Raw genomic sequence first — 21,710 nt, 5'->3', positions numbered from 1 at the left:
CTAATAATTAATAGGAAAAAACGATAAACATATATTCATATTCATTATTTATATTAAGTCAATAAATAAATATTACGATTTTACACATTTATTTATTTTTATATTTAACCATAGTTCGTACTGAACTATGTGCAAATACTCATTATGTTCTCTCTTTTTTTGTGGTGGTGTTTGAGAGAGAATTAGTAAAACTTTGTTAGTCGAATTAGGGATGGCAAACGGGGCGCACTACAATAAAAATAATTTTTAGCATAATTAATAATGTACATTAACAAAGTCTATTAAAAAATTTATCAGTATATATTGTAATTGTTATTGAATTTAATATTGCTATAGGTTTTACAAAGAGTGCTAATTTTCTCTAAAAAAACATATGTAGCGACAATTAAGCTATTGTCATTAATTAATTGTCACTAAAGATCTTTTTTGATATAGTAGTGATTACCGGATAAACTCACTAAGATTTCAATCCATCTCTCGCCGCCCCACCCTGCGTAGCATGATTTGTTATTTTTAACTCATCCCGCCCTGCATAAATCAGCATCGTCCCGTCCCACATAATTTGTAAAAAAAAACTCAAATACTAGACGTAGCAATTAGTTTTTAGCTAAAAAGAGTTTTTTTTTTAACTGCTTAATGTTTTTGTTTAACCAATAAAATTAATATATCAGCTTAGCATTATAATGCAACTTTATATTACTCTTTTAAACATGCCAATAGCATTTTGTCTTTTGATAATTTTGTATTAGTTACATTTGATGTAATAAACAAATATCAATAGCAAGTAGTAACATATCTTTTCTTTTTTTTTTTGTTTTTTTTTTTTGTTTTTTGGCAATTCATAACAGTTTCAATCTTTTAACTTCTCATATGACTAGTGCCCAAACAGGTGCCAAATTGGTATGAGAATTTGTGTAAATCGTGAATTTATAAGAGTTTTTATCCCAAACGCGCAACCTGCCTTGCCCCACATGAATTTTGAAAAAGTATATTTAAATCTGTCTCGATCCATTGCCATCCCTAAGTGGAATGGAAATGTCCACAAAGTTAATTTTATTTACACATTGTGGACATGCTGCTCAGGTTGTAAACAGAACTGCAGCCAATTTAACATATGACTCTCATGTCACGGTAACAAAAAAGACTTTTACCATCAGTCGCGTATTAATAAAGAGTGTGAAAGTTTTTACTTAATTGTCATTAGATCCAATATCGTTATAGATTTAGTGACATTTACAAAGAGGGCTAAAGTATAATTGTCACTAGTAATTGCCTCTAATTAAAATAATATATTTAGCAAAAATAAAGATATTACCAATAATTAATTATCACTAAAGATGGTCAAAGTCAAGTGGACAATAATAGCGTAAGTGTGTGTGCAAGCAACCATTTCTTGAATTAATGACAATAAAGTGAGAGAGTATAATTGATAAAAATGAGAGCTGATAACTCATAAGCTCATGAACATTACAATTGAGACAATTACTTCTTACCTTTAAAGGCACTTAAGATCGCTAGAATAGTCTGTATAGTTGTGAGTATGATGGCTGCCACAGTTGAAGCTCCTACCCAAGGACTACTAAAATAATTGTGCTTCAAACTTGCCTTCATTTTGTTCCATGGTTTTTCATCACAATGTTTAACTGCTTTTGTGAATACTTGTTTGTAAGAGAAGTTGGGATAAACAGTGATCCCATTTCCAATTTTGTTGAAGAGATTAGCCACTTCTTTGTCCTCTCCTATCCAATTCTCTATGATTCCTTTACGGCGAAGCAAACTCACACCTTTATCTGTGTCGATAAGATGATCCATGAAAGTTACATAATCAGTGAAATATAAATATTCTACATCAGTTGATTGTTGCTCATAAGCAATGAGATTTCGCAGGACGGTTTCTGTACTATCTACCACAATAAGAAAAGGTATTGTCATCAATCCATTCTCAAACTTTATATCAAATAAACTTGGTAATGTTTCATTTCAATAGATGTCAGATCACATGAAACATCATGTTCTGACATATATCCCAAGTTAACAACATGGCTAAACAAAATGATCGCCAGTCTCTCCAATGGTAAAGCAACTTAAGAAAATAAATATACAAGTAATGGAAATTGAAATAACACCTAGACTAAGCACTGTAGCCATAATAATGAAAAAGTGCACATAATCAAGATAAAATAATAAGTAATAAAAGAAGTAGCAACAAATCAATACTAGTAAAATGCTGAAATAACACTCACAACAGAAATGAATAAACAAATGATAATCAATATACCAAATAACCAAATGACAATCACCGTAGCAACATGATTCATTGAAAATTCTAAAATAAAATGCATGTAGTCAATCTCAATAAATCAAAACAAATCATGTACAAACAAAATAGAGCAGCAAAATGATCAACTTAAATAAATAAATAAATAATAATAATAATAATAAAATATATAAAACACAATAAAGAAATGAAATTAGCAGAATACTATACTTAAATAAGAAAAACATAACAACTTTAGAAATAAAATATAGAACGACACCTTAATCAACATTTAGCACTACATTAAACTGAAAAGAAAAGAAATAATGAACCTGGTTGCCGGATAGCGAGCAGATCTGAAGTTCTTACATTAACCATTTGCCGGAGTTAAATGTTTTCGATAACAGTCGTGACTGGAGCTAGTTCGCTGGTGCGCGGAGCTTGCCCTATTGTTGGGGGGTTTCGCCGGTGAGCAGGCATGGAGCAGCAACATTGTGAGCTTTGAACTACTGGAGCTCGTCGATTTTGAGCTAAAATCACCTGAAAACAAAAGAAAATTATGAAGGGGAAGAGGGGGAAAGGACTGGCCGTCGATAGTTGTTGTTATTGTTCGCTTGAGCTTCGAGCTCGTGGCGGTTTTGCTTTTGGTGGGTTATGTCGGCGTTGTTGTTCTCCGGCGATAGAGGATCGTTTTTGGTGGGGTTTTGACTGTGTGAAGGCAGTGAGTGTAGGAAGGGCTGTGGGTGGGTTTTGTGATGACTGCTAGCTTCTCCGGCGTTGTGAGTTAGCCGGAGAAGATGATGAGAGCGAAGAGAGATACTGGATAGTGGGGTTGTTTGGAGCTGCTTATGTCACCGGAAAAAGGAGAAAAAACCAAAGGGGTTTTGGTGGTGGACTCAGGTTGTCGTTTGGAAGGTTGTTTCGGTGGTGTCTCGACAGAAAAAAAGAGAAAATGAATGAGGGATTTGGGTTGCCGGAGCTTGGCCGGAATCCGGGATGGTGGCAGCTGGAGAATAAATAGTGAAACCTATCTGAAAATTTACAATCCTACTCTAAAAACTAAATTCACCACCCTTGACTTAATGAATAAGTCATTGTTTATATAGAATTTTTTTTTTATCTATAGTACAATACTATTCTTTTAAAATCGTGCGCCAAAATCATTAACCTTTAAAAATATATGTGCATGAAATATTATCCATATTCGAATGAATTTTTAGACAATGCAAAATATCAAAATTAATATTAACAAATGTAACAAATAAAATGATTATTAAAAAGTATAATGAACATAACTAATGACTTGTAAAAAATGTAATTTATCAGAACTAATGATTTAGTCGAAATGAATAAATATTTGAACGTAGTCAACTGGTTATGACAAAAAATAATGTAATTAAAATTAACTGATAAAAAAAATCCTAAAATTTGACAAATAAGAATAGTTATCGATAAATTTATTAAAAATTATAAAAAAAAATGTATTTTGAACTATTAAATAAATAAAACTTAAAAATTACAAATTTTAAAAAAATGTTAGGCCAAAATTGGGTGTCAACACATGTGAGCTCATATATTAAGTGTCACGACCCAGACAGTTGTGATTGACCCACACTAACCCTCCGGTGGGAGAACTACTACTACAACTCAAACCAAACAACTAAACCCAAAACTAAAGCATTTAAGGCTACGAAAACAGGAATAAAAGCTAAAACTGAAGTTCCCATAAAGCTCCAAAACATCTAACAACTAACAATGCGGAAAAATACACCTAGAACCTGAAAGTCAATGTACCAAAACATCTAAAGTTCAACAAGCCTAAACAAGAAAGGATACAACCCCAAACTAATGAGCTAATAGCTAACTAGAAAGGTCTAAGTCCGAAATGGTGGACATAGACGAAAGAGAACTCATGGAAGCCTGGAAGAACTGGCTCACCCTTGAATTCGATCGGCGATCACTGATCTTCTAAGCGAGGTCTGTCAATAGCCGCTTGAAGATGCCCTGTACTCAACAAAGAAAGAGCAAGTGCAGTATCAGTACACAACCACAATGTACTAGTAGGATCACGCGACTATCCCACTAAGCGTAACATACATAAATTAATTCCACAATATAATCACATGCATATATCGAACATATACAATATTATCAACATTTACGAACAACGAACAACGAACAACTTCACATTTCTCAAGATACACAATTATGACAAGTCATTGGTCCTCTCGTGAAATCTAAACCCAAACAGTTAGCATACCGGAACGTGGTACTTGATCCAATATTTATGGCGAAACATGGCAACCGATCTCACAATTATGCCGGAACGTGGCAACCGATCTAAGTTAGTGTGTCGGAACACAGCACCCGGTCCATCAACAAGCCACAACCACAATCACAAGTACATTCTCATAATCATACAATCAAGTCATGATTCATGACATTCATAAATTATATATCCTCATTTACAACAAGTGTGATAAAAAATGCAACATCCGCATACATACATGTATCATAATGAACCAAGACAACATACATCACACAATCATAGAATCACAACCATCACCTACCTCGAAACAAGCTTGAAACCCTAAGAAACGTGATCCTTCCCTTTCCGGATTCGTTCTGCTTGTTCTTGATCTACAAACAATCATAATAACACGAGAATCAATAAACAATCATTAATTACCCAAAATACTAACAATTCTATCAATCCTAGATCATACCCATGATCCCAAGTAAGCCTGGCAATGGAACCGGGAGGTGCCGGTTTCGGTATCGTTCCGTCCCGATCCATTACCGGTCCGGTTTCATTCCGACTTGTACCGGTTAGGGCCGGCATCTAGGGTGTCCGAGAGGGGTAACAGGACTGAAACCGGGATTTACCGGTTAGTTTCGGTCCGGTTCGATTTTTATTTTTTTTTAAATGTTAAATATAGTCGTTAGGCAACGGGTTTTCGGCCACACCAACGACTCTTTCACCCCCATAACTCCCTTTTACACCCCCTACCCCCCAAACTTTTTTTAATAGCCCAACCTTCTAAAAACTACATTTTCATCCTTTTTTTTAACTATAAATGCCCTCAATCTTTCATTATTTTCACTCACAAAAATATTATCTTCTACTCTCTCAACAACTCTCAATAGTCTCACTCAAGTTTCTACTCTCTAATCTCTTATTCTCGTTAAAATTACGAATTTGGTCTTTGTAAGTTGGAGCTTCAAAATTCAACTTTCAATTTTCGGCTTTCGGTCATACACGTCTATTTTTTTAAGTAGACGTTTGATACATTCGTTCCAACACACTTTTCATTTAGTTATTTATTTGTTTGCATTTAATTATTTATTTTGTGAGTAATTAGTCTCTACTCTCTAGTCCTCTCTACATATTTAGTTATTTATTTGTTTAAAACTTTGCATTACATTTTCGTATTATATATAATTTACTCACTTTTTATATTTGAATATGAATTCCGGTAAAAACAATGTTGACAAGGGTAAAACAATCATAGTTGATTCGATCACTAATTTATGGAGCTCAAAATCCAAGAAAAATAAAAAAATCAGTAGTACTTCTAAATCTAAAACTAAAAAAACTTCTCAATTAAGAATAAATACGGATGATTACACGCATGTTGATGAAACTGTTTTTAATATTGATAGTAATAGTGGATTAGATCCTTATCATGAACATTTACAAAGAAGGTTTGGTAATTTTGATGAGGAATTACCAGAAGATGATGAAAATGATGGTGTTAATAATTATATTGATAGCTTTGATAATAATGTTGATGAATATGATGATGATGAAACTCAGCCAGTTACGGCTTCTACTCGCACTCCCAGTCCCTCTTCCCCTCCCGCTCCATTTCGTTGTCTTGCTCTCGTTCCCCCGTGCATCCTAGGCCTAAGGTAGAATGCGCTAAAAAAATCAGTTGTGTGGCAATTTATGACTCAGAATGAAGATAAAACACAAGCTATTTGTAATAAATGTAAATATAGAATGAATCATAAAACTGTAGGAAAACAGGGTGAGACGGGATATTTGAGTAATCATTTAATTTCATGTTGTAAAAATGAATTTTTACATGCTAAAGTTGTAGCCGAAGCTAAAAAGAATGGTACCACCCTTCCTAAAAATGTAGGAGTATGGGACTCTAATATGGTCCAAACACAATTAAATTCTTCTACTGTTTCTGGCTCTAGTATACAACGGTCATATAGTAGAGAAAAAAATCTTGAAGAATTAGCTAAAATGATTATTGTTATAGGTTTTCCATTTAGTTTTGCTGAAAATCCCGATTTTATTCATTATATTCAAATTGTGTATAATCCACATTTTAAAGGTTTTACTAGAAATACAATTAAAAAGGTTTTCTTTTGATTATCAAGCTCAACATTTTCAATATCTTCGTTGTTTATTTTATTATAATAATTGTAAAATAGCTATTACTTCTGATATGGACCGTAGTATAAATGGTAATGATTATTTCACTATTACTACACATTGGGTTGATGAAAATTGGACTTTGCAAAAAAGAATTTTAGGTTATAAATGTTGTGAAATGCATAAAATCGGTAATTATATAGATCAAACAATTATAGATGTTTTACAAAAATATGAAATTTGTGATAAAATAAGTAGTGTCACCTTAGATAATGCTTCTAATAATAGATTTGTTGTTGAAATACTAAAATCGTCTATTTGCCCTATTTATAATGATGGTTTTCATATTAGGTGTGCTGCATACATATATAATTTGATTGTTAGAGATGGTATAACAATGTATAATAAGGGTTGCATAAAAGTTGAAACTGCATGTCATTTTATTTTTAAATGTCAAGTTAAGTCTAGACGTAGAGATTTTGAAAATCGTTGTTGTGAATTTAATCTTCCACCTAGAAAAATTCCAAAATCAATGTGTACTAGATGAAATTCTTGAAGTCGCTTATGAGTATAGGAAACCTTTACAAATGATTTGGAATGCTCATAATTCAAATATGGCATATAGACTTGATGATAATGATTGGAATGACATAAAAGAACTTGTAGAATTCTTAAAAGTTTTTTATTCAACTACAAAAAAAAAATTGCACTTTATTAGCCAACTATTTGCTCTGTTTTACCTAATATTTGTGTTATTTCTAGTAATTTTATAAATTCAAAAATAAACCAAGATTTGAAGAATCTGTTAAAAAAATGATTGAAAAATTTTTTAAAAATATTTTATTCATATTTCTCAAATTTATTTAAACGCTTTTTTGTTAAACCCACATTACAAAGATGAAGGTGTATCACGAATGGTTGATAAAATATATTTTAATTTGTGTCACGACCCGAGTCTACACCCTGGACATGGCCGGCACTCAAGAACCATTGTTGGTCCCCAAGCGAACCCTCATCCTGGCTGACTACAAGCGGAAGACTAACTCAAGCATACAAAGTTTAAAAAAACTGAATAAAATTCATGAAACTGAAATACAAAGCTTTAACTCAAATGAAAAACTCTGAATAAAATAATATATTCAACTCGCCATAAAATAGGCAACTTAAATCCTTAAAACATTTAATAAAATAAATGAATAATAAAGACTTCTCAACTATACTGACTATCTATGAAGCCTCTAACTGATAGAGATGGAAGTCGGGACAAGACCCACGACATCCTGACTAAACTGAAAAGTAAATGAAATCCTCCGGAAACAAGGAGGCTCACCATAGCTAACTCGAACTCCCAGATGTGTCCACGAATCTCCTGTTGATGATCCTCAATACTAGTGTTTGCATCATGAGAAGATGCAGGCCAAATGGCTCAGTACGTGGAATGTACGAGCATGTAAGGGGAATTCTAAAACATAAACATAAGCTTGAAACTTGATAAAAAGGAAACATACTTATCTCTTCTCAAACTTTCTCAACTCAAGGAATACTCAAGGATACTCAAAACTACTCAAACTTACTCAACTCAGAAGTATTCAAGGATAAGATACTCAACTCAGAGATATGGTATTAGACTAAAAGATATGATATTCGACTCTAGATACTCAACTCTGGATACTCAACTTTGAATACTCAACTCAATATGACTGAACTCATTTCAATATAAAGCAATTTAAAACAAGTGCAATATAAAGAAACAAACTGTTTAAAAACACGTTGTCAACTCTGTGTGTATGCAAGGATACAACATAACTCTGAAATGTATGTAAAAATACAAATAACTGTGTATATAAGAATACAATAACTTCTGTGGGAGTTTCTCTAACCGACAACCATCACATAAGAGCTACTGTGATGATACAACGATCTCCCTCATGCTGCCAGCGTATCCTATACCCGGCCAAAGGTATAGAACCTGAACTGCCTAATGGATCCACTAATCTATGTGAAAAGGGTTCATCTAAAAAGTATGACCCTTTTTTACCCATGATGGCTACATGGTTTATGAGGGCTGTGAGTTGTCTGAACTCTTCCCCATATCGGTGCTCAATACTACTCCCAAAATATACTAGCTCTTATGTTTTAAAAACATACTTCTTTCTGTTGATTTAAGATTAGTGCTCAAAAACTTAGCTCAAAGGCTATCTTGGAAATCTCAGTTTCCCTTCTTGCTTCATTTAAAAAGCTATTACTCTTTTCTGAAAACTAGCCCGAAGGCTCTTTGGAAATCTCAGTTTTCGTTCTTATTTAAATGTGAAAATATTTTTAAGTCTCTTTGGGAATACATAGTCCCCATATACTTCTTTGAAGAAAAGAACTTCAACTTTACATCTTTACTTAACTCAAAACTCAAGTCTTAAAACAAGTTTAAAAATTGGTAAAAAGACTTCTTAAAATATGGTTCACGCCGAATTATGGACTTGAACGACTCAATGCAAGGTTTTCAATAACCATAGATAGAACTCAAATACTTGGAACTCAAGAACTTCAGTGATACTACTCATTTTCAAGAATGCTCAACTCAGAGTTCATGTGACATTATGAGCATGAACTACTCAACTCAAGGACTCAAATATACTTCACATCTCAAGACTGTTCGACTTATAGGGTTCATGCGGAATTATGGGCATGCACAATTCAACTCAAGGACTTCATGGATAACATGTAATAGTTCCATGATTATAAATATAATCTCATAGGGGATTAGGAACTCAATACTTAGAACTTGAAGATACTACTCCTCTCAAAGGTACTCAACTGATGAAGTTCATGCGGAAGTTATGGGCATGAACGACTCAACTCAAGGGTCAAAATATCAATAAGGAACTCATGTATACGACTCTTCTCATTCGCATACTTACTCAAAACTTAAGTCAAATCGATGATAGATCTCAAAGGATTCACAATTGAACTCAAAGGCTTCCTTGAACTCTACTCTTAACTCTCTCTTGAATTTGAATTATGAATTCAAGAGTTATGATTCATGATATGAAGGATCTTAATAACAATATAGATATTCGATAATTAGGAATAGAACTTTTAAAAGAAACGTGAATTCAAGAACTCAAAATCAACTTATCTAAAGAATACTCAAATCTAGGGAAAGTATCCTAGATTACTCTTTTACTGATCTAAAAGTAGATGTAAGGCGTGAGGACGAACTAGTCCAACACTATGATAGCCTTACATACCTAGAACAACAAGATTCTTGAAGAATCTTGAAGAATCTTGCAGAAGAACTTGATTAGAAGCCTTGAAACCCTAGCTTGAAGGTAAACAATCAAGAAAACCTTTCTTGAGATTCCTGAATTAGTTTCTTGAAATCTCTATGTCCAATAATTATGATTTTCATTAGTGAAGTTGAAAATCTGATTGTTTTGAGTCTTTTATTAGTCAAGAAATTCGTTGATGGTTTTCTTGGAGGTAAAAAGACAAAAACGATGATTTTCAATATTTTCCCGTCGGCTAAATCGTAACACCACTGTATAGGTCACCAAAATAGTCATAACTTTTTACTAAGATATTGGATTGACATTAAACTGGTGGGGTTGGAAAGTAGATTCAATTACCTTTAATTAGATAGGTTATGGCTCATATAACTCTTAATATTCTAAGAGATATGGTCATTTAAAGTTGACCTAAGAAGAATCTTACTTCAAAACTAATGAAACTTCAAGAACACTTATCAAGAACTCATCAAGAACTCTAATCTTTAAATTTCAAGACTGAAATTACGCTGAATAAATCATGATTGGTGTGTGGGTGAAAGAACCCAACACTATGGAAGCTTACATACCTCTTAGGGATCAAACCCATGGCGACAATCCGCAATAACTCTCAAGAACGTCAACGAACGCCTTCATCCTTTCCTCTTTTCTCCTCTTCTCTCTTCTTTTCTCTTCTTGAACTCTCAACTAAAACCCTAGGTGTAAACTAGGATTATAAAACTGAACCTAATCAGATTATACCCCTAAAATATTACTAAAAATAAATTAAATCTGATTGGGTAAGGAAAAGACCAAAATACCCCTCTAAAATCTGGTTTTGACTTTTCTTATCTAGACAACCCAACTTCGAATGGACATATCTCCCTCATACGAACTCAAAATTTAACAAACTCGTGGCGTTGGAAAGATAATTCAAAGGTCTTTCCTACGATATATGGTATCACACCTAACTCATCCTGAGATATGAGTTATGGTCGTTTGAAGTCGACCCAAAACTCATACTTACGCATAACTAGCAAAATTTCAGATTTTGCTATTTCCAATTTAGTTCTCCTTCGAACTCAAGTTGCTACATCTAGTGAACTTAACACTTAAGAAATTTTAATTCCTCGGTAAAATCCTATTCACAACGAAGAACGGTTCGGGTCTTAGTTCGAAATTTTTTTCTAGGTGTTACAATTTGGGTATTGATAGTGAAGATGATGAAACACCTAGTTGTCAAGATGTTAAAGATAGTATAAAAATTGAAGCTAGAAAATTGTATAACATGTATAATTCTAATAGAATGAATGTAGTCTGTAATGAAGAGCCTCAAAGTTCTAGGAGTAGATATAATGAAGATGATCTTGATGATATGATAGATTCTTATCTTAAACTTTCTCATTATGATAGAAATGATTTTGATGCATATATTAATCAAAATACAGAACCTACTACTATTAATCTTCTAGAATGGTGGACCAATCATGGTCAGGAATTTCTAAACCTTCAAACGGTTGCTCAAGATGTGTTAGCTATTCAAGCATCTTCAGTAGTTTCGGAAGGCGCTTTTAGTGCAGCAAGATTTCAAATTGGAGAACATAGATATTCACTAACAGCAGATAGCTTGGAGATATCGGTACTATTTAGAGATTGGATTAATGGCGAGAGAAGGAGTTATGGTCGTCCACCTTTACCGACCAAATTTGAAAATGACATTGATGAAATAATGCAAAATTTTAGTGACGACGACATTGATGCAATGGAGGAACTATCTAATCAACCAATTCCAGAGCATGTTACTAGAGAAATGTTAAATGATTTAAAAAACTATTTCCTTGGTAGCATTTCTGTTTTATTTAAAAAGATATATAAAAGGAAAATGACTGAGTTTTCAAAAAATCGATTAAACTTATGATTTAAGCAAATCGAATTTTCAAAAGAACAGAGTCGCCACTTAATTTTTAGTAAAAAATCAAGAAAAAATACAAGATTTTTCAAAAGACTTAAACAGATAAAATCAATTGAAAAAGGGCTCGAGTTCAAATGTACATTCCGAGAAGGTATTAGGCCCTCGGAATGCCTGCTAACTTGCGGTTAACCGACGATTTGACCAAAAATGATGTTGACTAATTTTGAAATTTTAACTTAAGTAAAAGAATTCATTTATTTTAACTAATTATTTTTTGAACTTAACTAAGTACAAGAACTTATTCACTTTAACTAATTTTTTGAAAACTTTAACTAAGTAAAAGGACTCATTTACTTTAACTAATTTAATTTAACTAAGTAAATGAACTCATTTATTTAAACTTATTTATTTATTACTATAATTATTTTCATCACTTTATTTATCTTAAGGGGGAGTGAACTAAAGGGGAATTTTCTAAAGGGGAAATAATTTAAGTGACAAGACTAAATAAAATAGCGCTAAGTATAAAATATAGATATTTTAATTTGAATAAGATAAAAATGAAATGGCTATCTACGAGAATTTAATTAAATTAAACCATAAAATGATCAAAGTTAGTCAAATAACACAATATAAATAATAAGAGAGGGAGAGGAAATAATTAGATTTGGGCTTTGGCCCAAATCCAATTAAATTGCCTTTTGACCCATTTTTCCATTTCCAGATGATATACACCAAGTATATACTCCACGTATACCATCAATTTTCGAACTCCCGAACTTGTAATTTTCTCTTAACTCAGTATTTCGACGTTTTCCACCTATATTTTCACATTTTCTGCCCGTATATCGATGTATACCGCAGGCATATCAGCCTATTTTAGACTCTTTCGGAGCACCAAAATTTAATCTCCAGCCCTTATCTTGCTGCTTTTCAACCTGTACACCAGTTTCGCTGATCCGATATGAGGCTGACTCGAATAAGAAGAGCAAATTTGGGCCTTTACGGCCCAAATCGGAATGCAAAGGGGAATAGAAAAGTCCGTGAGGACCCGAGGCAGATTCACGCATAGAAAACAATAAAAAAAAATAAGAATTAGTGCTGGAGGATATTTTAAATCTATACAATACAACCAAGGTATATAAAATTGAAATAAGGCAAAGATACATACGCTTAATTTATTATACCATTGTTATACAAGGACGACAAACAAATGTACACAATACTTAAAAGAACTTTTACTCAAATTAAAACCCCAACTTCACACAATAAGGTAAGACACCAAATGGTGGTGACTGCTAAGCATTTAAGGCTAACAATAACTAAATGGAGTGATTTAGGCACAACTACTTAGACAAGTATGATAACAATTACCAATCAAGAAAAAAATTAAACAAATCATTGAGGTCGATGTCATTAAGCTAAAGCAAGATAAAATAACTAAGAAAAGACAATATGAAACTAAACAAGGCAATGATAAACCCATGTATAGAATAGACTAAACTTGAGCATTTTGACCATGAATCAAAACAGTAGGCAAAAAAAAATAAAATAAAAAAAGTAAAAAAATAAATAAATAAAAATTTATGTCACTTAAACTCTCATTCAAGACAAGGGAATAACATCTAACTCGTGCAAGACACAAAGAAGCATGACTAACCTTAACATTTAATCACTAAACGTTAAAATTCAAAACACCCAAATCATTTTAGTGAAGCAAAAATACACAAGACCAATTCTATGAAATTAACTCATTTTTTAAAGTGTTATGGACAGTGTACAGGGATTTGAAAGAAAAGAAAATGTAGACAACTAAGATTAAAGCTCAAGACAATAGGAAATAAAGGCTCCATTAAGCTTAAACAAGATCAAAGAAAATCGGACTACATTTTTGAAATATTCTAAAGAAGTAAAGCACCGAAACGAGGACATACCGAAATAGCATTCACAAAGTTGAAACCAACAGACCCACTAATCCATTCGACAACTTTGAGGATACACGAAGATAAAAAATAAAATAAATCTCAATCAAGTTAAAGACCTTTAATAAACCCACAAAGAAGACATAAAACTACTAACCCTTACACTCGGAATACAACATGTAGGCAGGATGACCAAACTAACAACACGGGTGACATTCCTAGCATCATAACAAGTATAGCCAGAGATATTAGACACTAGGATCAAGAGAAAAACTACAAAGCTCTTTAACCAAAGGCGCTCTGGGCTTAGATCATACAAAGCATATACATTCCATGTCTCGACAATCAAAACACATCAATTCATACAAAGGCGACCCATTCTTTAAAACAATAAAAATAAAATAAAAGCAGTGATGAACAGAACAAAGAAAGTAAGCTTCACAAAAAGAAAAGGGGAGTCTACAGAAACAAAAATGCTTTCATGTGCAAGCCAAGAGTGATTAAAACGAGTTAGAGTCAGAGAGGAATTTCACCTCTTCTGGTGCAGCGTACTGGGACGGGAACGGGTTGGCCGTGAGAGAGAGCTTCCACCACCACACACGAAAATGGACCCCTCCCCTGTTTTCCTTGAACTGTATTTAATAGGTATTAGTCGTTTTTTTTTTTTTTTGTGATGCCCTTAGTAAAGAAAATTTCTAACTCCTCCTCTAAAAAAAAAATCCCCTTCACAGTGAGGAAGATGGAAATATATATAAGGGAAACTAGGGTTCAAAATTTTTTTTGGGGGGAAAAGGGATGAAATTCGGGTGGGAATTCGAAATTCAAACGCTATAAATTTCTTGCACCAATTCGGATAAACACCTTTTCTCTGAAATTTTGACTCATTCCGGAAGAGGAAAGTGAGACAGCCGCGTGCTTGCTGCCCGCTGTACGTTTTCTGGGCTGTTTCTGGTCGCGATTTGGGCTGCTGGAATCGCTGATGTTGCTGGCTTGCGTCTGGGTTTGCGGAGAAAAAGAAGAACGGTGCAGGGGTCATTTGGACTGTTGTAATCGTTGTATTGTTTTGATTGTTGTACGACTGCTCCTGGGTTCTATTGCTTTGGAATGGGCCGGGTCAAAGGGGAAAAGGGATGGGCTGGGTCGGTTCAGGGAATGGGCTGAGGGAATATTGTGTGTTGGCATGAGAGGAAAAGAGGCATGTTGGGCTGGGCATTTTGATGGGCTGCTGGAAATTGTTTGCATTGTTGGTATATTGTTGTTGATTTATGGAAGTGGGCTGAAGGAATTTGAAAAATAAAAGGGCCAACTTCTTGGTCTTGCAATCAGATACGAATTTCAAATGTAGCCAAATCGAATTAACATTTTAACCGAAGTGAATTTAGCTGGTAATTCAGCTAAAAACTAAATGAGGCGAATCAATAAAAAATTAATTAGAGAGCTTCTTAATTTTAACGAAATAAAATAACCAACTTAATTATAAACTAAATAATTTAAAATATAAACTATTATATAATCCAAAATTAATTAACCAAACATTTAATTAAAACAAAATCTTTTTGAGACTATTCCAAATATTTCATGAAGTATACTAATTAATATATACATAATTATGTAAAAACATATATATTATCTAAAAATTATAAAAAGTGACAAAATTATTTAAAATAACTTGAAGAATATTTTGAATTTTATAAAGTCACTTATTTCAAATCGTTTGGAAATTTAAGAAGCTCAAAAATTAATTCCTATCGTGGATGGTCAAAATTAGGTGTCAACAACGAACTATTAAATTTAAATGTCTATTAGTAAGAGTATAATAATTCGAGGTCTAATTCAAACAGAACCCTTCCTAGAAGGTGGCTGTGTAGATTAGATTTTTTAATACTCTACTAATATTTTGTAACTCAACTTGTACTATTTAATTAATATTAATAAAAGTATAGGCTATTCGCCTTATTTTTTTTTTATTATTGTCTTAAATTTAAATTTTCAAATTTAAACTTTAATAGTTTTAAAGTTTGAATTTAAATTTTCAAACTTTTAAAGTGTGAAATTTAAACTTTTATAGTTTTAAAGTTTGAATTTAAATTTTCAAACTTTTAAAGGGTGAAATTTAAACTTTTATACTTTTAAAGTTTGAATTTCAATTTTCAAACTTTTAAAGTGTGAAATTTAAACTTTTATAGTTTATAGTTTTAAAGTTTGAATTTAAATTTTCAAACTTTTAAAGTGTGAAATTTAAAGTTTTTTTATACTTTTAAAGTTTGAAAGTTTGTATTTAAAAGTTTAAAAGTATAAATTTTTAACTTAAAATTTTAAAAGTTTTAATATTATTTGAGTAATGTTCCTAATTTTTTAATTTTAATAATTAATTTTTTTTAAATATAGCCGTTGGGACCCGGTTTCCGGTCCCGGTCCGTTACAGGTCCGGGACGGCTATACATTAAATTTTCTGAAATTACCGATTCCGGTCCGTTCCGGTTCGGGTCCGTCCCGATTCCAGTATCGTTGTCACTCTTAATCCCAAGTACCCAATTTAGGGTTGTTCCACCATAAATTCTAGATCAAAACCCTCCCCCATCGATAATTACTCATTAGATTACATTTTACGGATTGGGGGAGTTAACACTTTACCTTTAGCCTTAAAAATGGTGGAAAACTGTCAAGAATCGCATGGGGTTCGTTCCTTAGCTCTAAAAACAGAAAAGTCCAGAATAAAGACATTTTGGGTTTTATTTACAACTTTAAATCGCGTTTGGCCCGCCACAGCGTCCCTCACCCCGCTACAGCGTCCCCGCCAGAGCGACCAAAACCACCGCCAAAGCGGCTTGCACGAAACAGTGAGCTATTTAATAATTCCAAGACCCCTATTTCACAACACACCTTTAACCAATAACACTCAGAAAATACCGTTCACTCAAAGATCGATTCCGGGAGTTCTACACGCCCGAATTCAATTCTATAAAGTCGTACGGGTTCCTTAACGACTTATCTATCTACTCATGTAATCAAAATCATAATTAAATCACCCGATTGATACCATATTTCCCTACACCTTAATGACTCTGATTTCGTCCAAATCTAGACTAGGTTGGGAAATTTCAAGTTACTACGAAAAAGTTTTCCGACCTAAAATTTTTCCCCGTTGGCTTTTCTATAACGACGGAGTCCAGTCATTACATTAAGTAATTTCAAAATGTTTTAAAGAAAAATGGCCTAAGATATCCTGAAGTTGTGGGATTTGGTACAATATTGTCTCCATCCACTTTAAGAGTATGATCCGTTAGACATACGGATATTTTTTAGCATAAAGATTGACCTCAAGAGTATTTGGGGGCCCAAAGGTGGATGGGGGTAGTTTTGTACCAATTCAAATAGTTGAAAGACATTTTAGACCCTTCTCCTTGATTATATAAAGAGTGATAAGTCAACATGAATCAAGTAATATGAAATGATGAAGAGAGCAATAATCACTTACTTCTTAGTATTTCCACCAAACCACAATCTCCTTTAAATACATAGTTTCAATATTAATCGGTCTAATAATTAATAGGGTAGTACAATAAAAATTTATTCATATTCGATATTTATACTTTCCCTATCCAATAATACTAGTCCACTATTGACTTTGCACACTTCTTAAGAAACTATAAATAGAAGAATAAATTTACTATATCACTTTGAATGTAATAAATACAATGTTTTGAAAAATGTAATAGAGAAATAACAATAATTAATTGTAAAGATAAATTAGAAATTAAGTGTAAAATTAACTATAAATTTCATAAAGTGGACAAGCATTATTGGACATCCCAAAATAGTATAATGGACAACTATTATTGAACGGATGAAATATTCATTTTGTTCTCTTTTTTTTTGGGTGTGTGAGAGAATTAGTAAAATTTGTTAGTCGAATTAGGGATAGCAAACGGGGTGCACTACAATAATAATATTTTTTTTAGTGATAATTAATAATGTACATTAATAAAGTCTGTTAAAAAATTTATCGATATTTATTAATTATCATTTGATCTAATGTCGCTATAGGCTTTACAAACAGTGTTGATTATATCAAAAAAATGTATTTAGCGACAATTAAGCTATTACTGTTAATTAATTATTTTGAAAGATCTTTTTTGATGTACGTAGTAGTGATTATGTAACATCTCGCAATTTAAAATAACTAGAAAGAACCGAAGAAGCTAATAATTGGAAATAGTCATTTTTGGAAAGAATGAAAATATGGAAATTTTGTTAAGTTAGAATAAGTTGAGTTTTGCTCTTACGTGATGGTTGTCGGTTAGAGAAACTCCCACAGAAGTAATTGTATTCTTAAATACACAGTTTATTTGTATTTTTACATACATCTCAGAGTTATATATATCTTTGCATACACACTGAATTGACATCATGTTTTAAACAACTTTTCTTTATATTACACTTGTTTTAAACTGCTTTATATTGAATGAGTCCAGTTATGTTGAGTTGAGTTGAGCCAGGTAAGTTCTTCAGATTCTTTTCTAGCTTGTGTTGTGTTTAGCATTCCAACTCGCATACTCGTACATTCAATGTACTGATGTCAGTTGGCCTACATCTTATCATGATGCAGACACAGGTAACTAGGATCGGCATCCAGCGCATCGTTGATCCAGTGAGCACTCCAAAGTCAGTTGGTGAGCCTCCTTGCATTTCGGATGACTCATTTTTATTGCTTTCAATTATTTTATTAGTTCATTAGGATGTCGTGGAGTTTGTCCCGACATCCATCTTAGTTGTTTTAGAGGATTCATAGATAGTCAGATGTTGTTCTTTAGTTTTTTCATTGTCATTATCTTATGTTAAGACTTGAGTTTGCCTTAATGGCCAAGTTGAATGTTCCATTATAACATTCCAGTTTATTACATAGACTTGTCTTTGTTGAATTAAATCTTCCGCTGAGTAGGTAAGTCAGACCAAGGGTTCTTTTGGGGCCAGCAATGGTTCTAGAGTTCCAGTCCCGCCCAGGGTGTAGTCTTGGGGAGTGACAGATTACGGGACAAACTCGCTAAGATTTCAATTCACCTTGCCCCACCCCACCCTGCGTAGCATGATTTGTTATTTTTAATGCATCTCGCCCTGCCCCACATAAATCTTCTTCGTCCCATCCTACATAATTTGGAAAAAAAATATTTCAAATACTAGACGTAGCAATTAGTTTTTAGCTAAAAAAATTAATTTTTTAACTGCTTAATGTTTTTGTTTAACCACTAATATATTAGCCTAGCATTACAATGCAACTTTATATTACCCTTTTAAACATGTTAATAACATTTTTTTTTGGATAATTTTGTATATAATAAAGAAATATCAAATGCAAGTAGAATCAGTTTTTTTTTTTTTTTTTTGTTTTTTGGCCAGTCAAAACAGTTTCATTCTTAACTCCTCACATGACTAGTGCCCAAACAGGTGCCAAATTGGTACGACAATTTGTGTAAATCGTGAATTTAAAGAGTTTTAATCCCAAACACGCAACCTGCCTCCCCCTACATTTTGAGAAAATATATTTAAATCCGTCCCGGCCATTGTCATCCCCAAGTGGAATGGAAGCGTCCATAGAGTTAATTTTATTTGCACATTGTGGACATGCTGCTCAGATGTCAAACAGAACTGCAGCCAATTTAACATATGACTCTCATGTCATGGTAAAAAAAAAGACTTTTAGCGTCAATTGCGCATTAATAAAGAGTAATTAATGGTGACACTCGTAAAGAGTGTTAAAATGTAATTATATCGCTAGTATATTTAGTTACATCTATATATATATATATATATATATATATATATATATATATTTAACAGGAATTAAGTTATTATTGCTAAAGATTGTTTTTGGTGTAGTGTGTCATGCAATATAAAAACAACTATTTCTTGAATGAGAGAGTAGAATTGATGAAAAACTGATAACTCATAAGCTAATCAACACTAGAATTGAGACAATTACTTGTTACTTTTAAAGGCACTTATGATGGCTAGAATAGTCTGAATAGTTGTGAGTATGAAGAGCATGATGCCTGCCGCAACTGAAGCTCTTGCCCAAGACTTACTAAAATAATTGTGCATCACATTTGCCCTAATTTTGTTCCATGTTTTTTCACAATGTATAAATACTTTTATGTATATATTATTGTAATAGAAGTTGGAATAAGAACGACCCCCATTTCTCATTTTGTTGAAGATGTTAACCACTTCTTTGTCATCTCCTATCCAGTTTTCTATTATTCCATTACGGCGAAGTAATTTCACATCTTTCTCTGAGGTGATAAGATGATTCATGAAGGTTGCATAATCACTAAAATATGTAGGATGTACATCAGAAGATTGCTGCTCATAAGCAATAAGATTTCGCAGGAGGGTTTCCATACTATCTACCACATCAAGAGAAGGTATTCTCATCAATCCATCCTGCCACTTTATATCAAATAAACTTGTTGTATGATTGACCTTTGCAAAGCTAACTCCAGCCTCGGAAAGCTCTGTTGCATTTGGCATGACCTTATTCCACTTCGTGTAATTGTCGTTTGACAACTTCTTGAAATTCATCGGACATGAAACAACGTGTACTACTTCAAGTAAATGTTTCATATCACCTCTATCAATATCAAATATCACTAAATTCATATTTCCCAAGTTAACAACATGGCTAAACAAAGTGATCGCCAGTTGCTCCAATGTTAATTCACCATCTTGCTTTGTTAAGTCATGCATGCAGCTTGTTGAGGATAAAGAAAGGAAGTTGGTTTTCTAGTAACAACAAGTCTCGGAGTATTTGATTATATTTGTAATCAACAAAATCTATAATATTTTCTTCTCCTCCTGGCCACATTTGACAATGCTCTCGAAGAAAATCAACCACAAAACAACCATCAAGCAATAACATTTTGCAAAATTCATGACTATCGAGGTCTTTTATATCTTCGTAACACATTAGTGCATCCTCCTCCTCACGCTCCAACAATTTGATGCACCTTTGCACATCAAGCCCCTCTTTTCGTTGAAGAAATCGTCGTAGGTACAATAGTTTGTACTTTTCCCTTGGACCAAGTTGAGCATTTTTCCTATGGTAAGGACCAATAGAGACCATCTTTGGTGTATAAGCATCTGGATTTGATTCACGTAGTCGCACGTTTACTTTGAATATGGTACTCGATTTAAAAGATGATTTGTCCAAATCCTCAAACATTTTATCAAAGATTTGATTTACACATTTCTTTGTTTGCGACCTTGATGGATCTTCATCATTTGTTTCATTGATCTGCGTTTAAAAAAGTTGTGCATATATACCTCATCGTTTAACAAATTATCTATATTTACCTTTTTTCGTTAACAAGACGAATTTTTTTTAAAAAAAAACAACTTAAAACTGCTTTTTTTTCATTTAAAAAATGTCAACAAGACTTTTAAAACAAACTTAATTCAGCCGACCTATTTTCTTAACCCCTCCAGACCCGACTCAAATTAAAAAAAATTCATAAGGTGTAAAACCATTGTTAGTGAACATATTAGGATAATGAGGTAGACCTAAAATCACATGAAAGAAAATAGTCTAAAACATTCTATATTTAATTGCCAAAAGAAAAGTGGGTTAATGAAATAAAAAACTAAATTAATATATATAGTATTGAGAGAGAGATACCTCATCTTTTTCAGTTTGAAGAAGCAATGGAGTTTGGTTATCTATTGAGGTAATCTCAATGGAGTGTGCCATCCCTCTTTCTTCAATTCTAATTCTTACAAAAAAAAACACATTCTTTTTAATTTCAATAAAAACTACGAAAATGTCGATAGAATTTCTTCTAACAACAAATTTCATGTCAAATACGTGAAAATCAAGCGATTAAAAACTTTATCGTCTAAAACATGTTTAATAGGAACATTTTATACATAATCCAAGTATTCAATAGGTATAATCTTTAGTATAAGTACTTAAATGAAA

The 21,710-nt window shown here is 32.7% G+C and overlaps 1 pseudogene; it reads right to left on the bottom strand.

Moving 5' to 3' along the window:
- Window positions 1-19,714: 19,714 nt before the first annotated feature.
- On the bottom strand, window positions 19,715-20,989 carry LOC125818753 (putative UPF0481 protein At3g02645; annotated as a pseudogene).
- Window positions 20,990-21,710: the final 721 nt, after the last annotated feature.

This window comes from Solanum verrucosum, unplaced genomic scaffold (genome assembly GCF_900185275.1).
Source record: "Solanum verrucosum unplaced genomic scaffold, falcon-dt-bn FXZP01000252.1, whole genome shotgun sequence".
NCBI classification, from domain to species: Eukaryota; Viridiplantae; Streptophyta; class Magnoliopsida; order Solanales; family Solanaceae; genus Solanum; species Solanum verrucosum.
This window is presented reverse-complemented; position numbering and strand designations above follow the sequence as displayed.